The sequence below is a fragment of the Drosophila kikkawai genome, chromosome 3R, assembly GCF_030179895.1.
Source record: "Drosophila kikkawai strain 14028-0561.14 chromosome 3R, DkikHiC1v2, whole genome shotgun sequence".
Taxonomy (NCBI): Eukaryota; Metazoa; Arthropoda; class Insecta; order Diptera; family Drosophilidae; genus Drosophila; species Drosophila kikkawai.
In genome coordinates, this window is record NC_091731.1 from 17542715 (window position 1) to 17549864 (window position 7150).

A 7150-nucleotide genomic window follows, 5' to 3' on the forward strand; every position below is an offset into this window, starting at 1 on the left:
TAAAGGATATTCAGAAAAGGGAATGCTTAGGCGTTAGTTTTATTAAAGATCGAGGCAGCCTAAGTAAATACCGTTGTCCCAGTTTTGATTAATATCTATTTGGACAGTCAAGAGGAAGGAATTTGCAGAGGTATAGGAAACCACCCCGGGGATCCCTTTATTCGGCCTTGCCATTTTTCTGCAAAGGAAATTGAAGAAAAATAGGAAGCGCAAGAGGTAGAAGAATCGCAGTCCAGTCAGGCAGAAGGACACTTTTGCCACAGCTTAGCTCACTCGGGCCGGGGCCAGGTCAGGGTCCATTAGGTTAAATGATATTGATGATGATCACCGGGGTATCGTCTTAGACGCTTCATCAGCTGGCGCTGTTTCCTCGGTCTGGAGGGGGGTTGATTTTGCCCAGAATCAGGCCCTGGTCTGGGAAATTTCTCACATTTTCACACACAAGAAACTGAAAACTGAATCGCTGAGCTGTTTACGTTGCCCGTGGTCCGAGTCCTGCTAATAAAGCAATTAATGCGATTATATATGCAGGATATGTTGACAGTTGGCTGGCCAGGGGTCAAGTTGCGTTGGTCATTTGCCAGCGGATAAGGGAGGTTGGCTGTAGTCAAATTGTCGCCTTTTTCGGGGACTAGTTCATTGAAATTGTCCCCTTGCTGTGCAGTTTCCTAAATCCCGGCGCTGATTGATGATCAGTTAGTCGAGTTAGTAGCAATCCATCGATCATCAGCGAGGGGTTCTTGCAAAAGTTTCAAATTTCCACCTAAGAATATTACCAAAAAAAGGATACTTTCTACGGCAATCCTTTTGGGCGAAATTCGTATGACAAATGCCAGCCTAATGATGTCAGCTGCTGCAGATTTATGTGAAAGTTCCCTCGCGGATTCCGGACCCTATCGCCTTGCCAAAAGGGTTAGTTACCACGTATTCTACAATGGAAAATAAAAAGGAAACGGCAAAAGTGTTTTACGGTTTTCTGCCTGTCTGGGCAAAAGGATTCGCGCACTCGAAACTCTTGCAAAAAAGGGAAACCTGCATCCTGAATCCTTTCCTTCCTTAATTTTTCCGAACTGCATTTGGAATTCATGGCGCAATCCTTTATTATGTGTTTTTTTTTTCAGTCAGCTGACATTCGATACTGCAAATTGCATAAACACGGAGCATGGGAAATTAATAAATTGATTTGAGGGGATAAAAGTAAGGGAGTAGAAGGGTTGAGGGATCCGCGAAAATTAAATTTTGCATTATTAGATGGCCCAGATTTTGGGCTTGGGAAAACTCTTGGCCGAAGATTGCGGAAATTGATTGTTTGTGAATACATCGTGCATATGCAGAGATTTGTGACCTGAGAATAAGCCTATGGAAATCTTTTTGGGTTTGAAATTTCCCGAATTAATTTCGGATACTTTAAAGGCGTAGAGGAAAGGAACGAATTTTAGTATTGAATTACAATTTATTTAATTAACTTTACATTTATAATAAAATTTCAGCTGTTAAAGTATAAAATATAATTTATGATCTTGTTTTACTGCTAAACTCTTTTACTGTTCAACGCGGAATTATAGAATTTTGTAATTTACTTTAAGAAAACAGTACTGAAATGTATAAACTAAGGCTACAGCCAAAGCTAAGACTTCAGACGGATTGGGAAAATAATTATCCCATAGTTCTTTTCGATTTCTCATCTACTATTTATTTGCTCCAAGTTCACCTCATTACTTAACCATATATTTGCACTTACCAATCGACTTTGCGCATCACATGTTTATTGTCTGTAAATATGCCGCTCATGAATATCTAATTTAATTCAATTGAGTTGCCCAAACAGAGGACTCTACGGCTCCTGCCGAACCGAAAATCCCCGCCTCAAGACGAGACTATTGGCACTTGAGGAGAATTAACATTTAGCACGGTTAATGCCAAACACAAGACATCAAAATGAAATCAAGGGCTTGTCTTGGGCAATCTCCCAACCCGTTGGTTTCGGTGGTGTGCAGCCGGGGAAATTTGCATAACATTGGCACAAGTCAAAAATCCAACCCATCCCCTCTTCGCGCTCGTCGCTTTTCCGGGACACCCGCTTAATTGAAAATGCCAAAATTATGCAAATCATCTCCACAAACTCAGATGTGCATCATTTGGGTTACATTTGACGCTGGCGGATCAAAATTCGCAAGCCGCTGGAATGAATTCCGGAAAATTTATGCATTTGCCATTTGTGCAGTTTATTACATGCGTTCCCTGAATAAAATTATGCGTTTATTTTTTTTTTATTTTTTATTTTGCGAAGCAGATTGCAATCAGTGTGGGAAGGGATTTTTTTTAAACGTTAGATGAAGGATGCGCTGATGTGGATATTTATGAGAGAAGCGATGAATATGCGAAAAATCTATAAAATAATTAAATATTAATGTATTTCACTCAAATTCTGTTAAGTAGACAGTGTTCTGAATTTTAATGTATTCAAATTCCTTTTTAAACAAAAATTTAGAAATGAAAAACAGTGCAAAAAGTTTATTTTTTGAATAGTAGTGGAGTTGGGGAAGCAAATTTGGTATGCTTGCACCAAGTTTGGATACTCTTACTTTTATAGACTCTGTGATCTGGTGTTTCAAATGAACAAATGCAATATAAACCGATTCGTCTGATGATGCTCATCTATAATATAAACTTTCAACAGGGAAGAAGATACATACCTCCTTTTGCAGTCTATCAAATTTTCGTTTGGTAAAAAGATCATTTTAAAATATAAATAATACTATAATAAAATATGTAAGCAATTGCAATTAGTAGTAAGCTGTGAGTACTTAAGATTAAAAGGCCTTGATTTGTCTGTATATCTATTTATTAATAAGATTCGCTTGACTTCTTGCCGACTACCTAGCTTCCTTTATATCATCTAAAAAGATCATTAATTTCTCCACCAAAGCATCAATATTTTATAGTACACAATGGATCGATTCATGATTGATCGTTAAAAGTTGAGGAAGAAGAAACACATAATAACGATGCGTTGATGTCCTTGGAAATGGCAAAACTTTTGACTTGAGTATCAGAACCGTTTTATTACTTTTTTGCAACACAAATTTAAGAGAACCGAGATGTGCGATTACTCCCCGCTCTCTCTTCCCTTTTTCTCCCTGAGCAATTTTTTTAAAAAATCCTGCGGGAAGGTCAGCGAAATTTTATTTTTTATTTTGCTCACATCTGAACAAGCACAGAGCACAGCATCGCGGCCTTTATCCTTTGTGGCACATAGCTACCCCTTTCCTTGATGTCCGTGACAATGACAGGCCTTTTGCCAAAATGTAGCATTTATAACGACTTCAAATCGCAGAGTTTTCAACGAAAATAAAGCGAATAAAGGGTTGATGCGTGAGCTGTGCGCCGTTGTTGCAAGTCCAGCAGCCCAGCCGGTGATGCCCTACTGTGCCTGTATATTTTTATACATTATGTACAACTCTAGACCAGAGTTTGTCAAGCCTTCCCTCGTCAAGATCCCGAATCGCAAATCAACTTGCCGAGTGACCGAAGGCGACTTCTTAATCACACGCACGTGTCCCCAAAAGGATGTGCTGACAACGACAACCAAAACAAACTGGCGTGCCGGTGGTCAAGCGGTCGCCGAGGGGTTAACTGCTGCTGGACACGCGTCCCGGTCCCGAGAATATCAACAAAAACACACAATGAAAATCCACCAAAATGTAAATGTGGAAATGGCCTGTGGTCAAGGGCTGGCCGCAAAGCGATTCGGACAAACTGGTTTTCTCCGGAAAAACGTCACCCGGAAAATTGTGTGAAAATGCGGAAAGCAACAGCTTACTCTATAATTAAGCGGTTAAGCTTTGGGCATCAGGAATTCAATAACTGCAGGGGATGGGCAAGCGATTTGCCAAGATAATAAATATTTAAAATTATTAATTGCATTTTTAGGTAAAAAGTTAAGCCTCTTAAATAGATTAGGAGCGTATAGATATTTGTTTAGTAATATATTTTATTACCATTATTTATCCTTATTTTGTATAGGTAACTAAAATTTACGAAATCATAAATAGTTTGCTCTGAAAATCTAGAAATTTTAAGCAACACAATTTTTAACATTACTTCCATTATATCAATAATATTTTTCGTATGACATTAAAACAGACTTGAATTAAGTGCGATATTCCGTATCCTGGAATTTTTATTACTTACCGTATTATTACTCACTGCTTTGGGATTTCCAATTTCACTTTTTAACAAAGAAAAGTTTCCAATTTTCAAAAACCCAGCCTCGATCGATCGACGCCCCTTTAACCCGATTGAAACCCTATACAGCCATCGATCATGATCGCGCTTCCTTCCGCAAAAAATTCCCACAGTGCAAAAAATCGGCGAAGGATTGCGATTGAGATTAGGAAAAGGAACGGATCGCAACGAAAAAGGAAATTTACGAGCGATCAAATAACCGAGGCCCAGGTATCAAAGGGTGCAGAATCTCCGGCAAGAGGTCCTGCTTCGGGTTCAAATGTGTCACGTCTTATGATGTCACTGCTGGCAAAGCTGCAGCGGCAGCAACCCCAAAGGCGGAGATAGTCATCAGACTTCCTCGTCTTGGTCTTCGCCTCCGTCCTCATCCTGACCCTGATCCTTGCCGGGTTCACAGTAAATTACGCGCAGAGGTGAAATGCAAACAAAGACGGTCCAAAGGTCTGCCTTGAGGTCTGTCTGCAACCCTTGCTCTCCTTGCCGATTTTCCAGCCTTTTCCCCCTTTTTCTAGCGCTCCTTTTTTTTTGTGACGAATCTAATGATTTTTGCCTCAAACTGAAGCGATTTTTCATTGACCCAGCGGAGGGGTGGGTTCAGAGTTCGTCTTGGCTGAGTCTGAGTCTCTGTTATGCCAGCTTGAACTGCTAAATGCGTTCACCCGTGAAGACTCCGCGCCAAGGAGAGGTCCTGGTTTTTGGGTCATTGCCGCATTAAGCTGAATTTATGGCCATCGACTGCCAATAGTCATGCAGATTAATAGGGGAAGGGGGTGCTCAGAGGTGAGCCATCCAAGACACGGTCTTTGTTCTATATTCAATGGGTCAGGCAAAGGGTATAGACGGGTCGAGATCAATAATTTAAGTGAAAATTGTGCAAAAAATATATATTATTATACAAAGGAATGACTCTGCTAAATTTCAAACGACTAAAATAAGGACTTTTTAAATTCTAAAGCATTGTTGATGAGTATCTTTCAATCTTAGAAACAAGAGATTGACAGTTCTTTAAATGAATAAATAATAAAATAAACATAAAAGTTTATGCAAGTTATTAGGTTATTTAGTAAAACTTGTATTGTTCAGTCAGTGAATTACGAACCACATCTCATTTTTCCACTGCATCAGGCAAATCTCTGCCACAATATCAAACACTTTAACCATAAAAATTAGATTCATCAAAGCAAAAAAAACGAATAAGGGAAAAAAGGGAAAATGGACCAAATATGAACAGACTTTTCACTCATCCACTGAACATGCAAATGACCGTTTTGCGAGGATAACAATGCCCCGGATCTTTCAAAATAATTTGATGCTACATTTGTATGCTGCACTGTATGGATGGACAGGGGCAGGAACAGGACCAGAAAAGCTGGATCAGGGGCAGAAGGGGCTGTATGGAAATTGGGAGTAGACCAGCACGCTGACCCGAAATTATAAAGTTACAATAGCGCCGGGCGAGGCAGAAACCCTTTGCTACCCCCGAACGAATCGAATTACAGCGAATACGCTGGACCAAGGAGCGGGAACCGACCCTTGGACAGCGCTACGTTGTCAACTGCTCTGGATCTGGTGGGCTTGTTAGCTGTGCCGCCCTTCGGGGTTACGGCGTTTGTTTGGGCATTCAAATTGGTCGAGGATTTGACCGAACAAATCCCTTCGGCGCATGTGCAGCAGGATTAAATGTTGGACTCTGTGCAGCTTTCGATGCAAACTGGTTTTGGATTTCCTATGCCCCGGGATGCTGCACGGTGACCCATCCATCCTTCCATCCATCAAGGTACGTGGACCCTGCTGAGGGCGAAAACAACAAGTCATTTGAAGTTTTAATAGATGCTGCATCCTTTTGTAGGGAAAGTAGCTAAAACTGGTTCCAACCCTTTCGTCCAAACGGATATTTTATTTTAATTTTACTTCCTTCAATTCGAGCCAGTTTTCCCTGGGAAAAGTCTTGTGCGATGCCTGCCCTTTTTTACAAGAATTTTTACAATTTATTTTGGTAGAATTTATCTCCTGCCGCTTAATGGGTACTTTGGGTTATGGCATCTTGAGAGAGTTTTGGGAAAATAAAAAGGCAAAATTCATAATTGTACAGACAATAAAAACAGGCCATCAATTACCAAGGGATCTTGTGAATACTAAACTAGGATACAAAACTTTAAATAGCAATTGAAAGAGAAGGCAACAAAGGAAAGATAAAAACCCAAATTTGCCACGCGTCAATAATGCAGCTTCAACCCTTACACGCACTTCAACTGACCGCTGGTCTTCACCCAAAAAACTATCACTGCCATTGTTTCCACCCTTTCCGCCTCTCGGCGGACAGGGGTCAATATGCGGCACGCGCGAATGGTCAGGAATCCTGCATCCTGCAGCCGCCAGTATAAGCGATGGCAAACAAAGCGAGGATTTCAATTTGCAAAAACAGATATTATGCTTTCATTAAGCGCGCTTTGTTATGTAAATCACAAAAATTATTCACCGCCAACAAGAGCAAAATGTCAGTGATGAATGACCAGGAATCGGAAATTAAAATAAAAAATATAACCCAATTTTATATACAATTTTAAGTAATATATTTTATTTTTAATTGCCTAGTAAGCAGTGAATAAGTGTGCTAAATTATTATCTTAAAACTGGGCTACAAAATTAAATCGACCTAATGTCCTTTTAATAAACAAAAACAAATATTCATATTAATAGACGTTTTAGCTACTAATGAAACTACATTTTTATAAATTAAAATATTACAATATTATGTTTCAATTAAATTGTTTTATTTATATTTGACCTTTGCTTTGCAATTTGGATTACAATATTAGTTTTTTATAAAATCCCGCCAATGATTTAAATATAAATAGTGTTGAAAAGTGGTTTCAAGCGGAATTTCTGGCAACGCCAATTT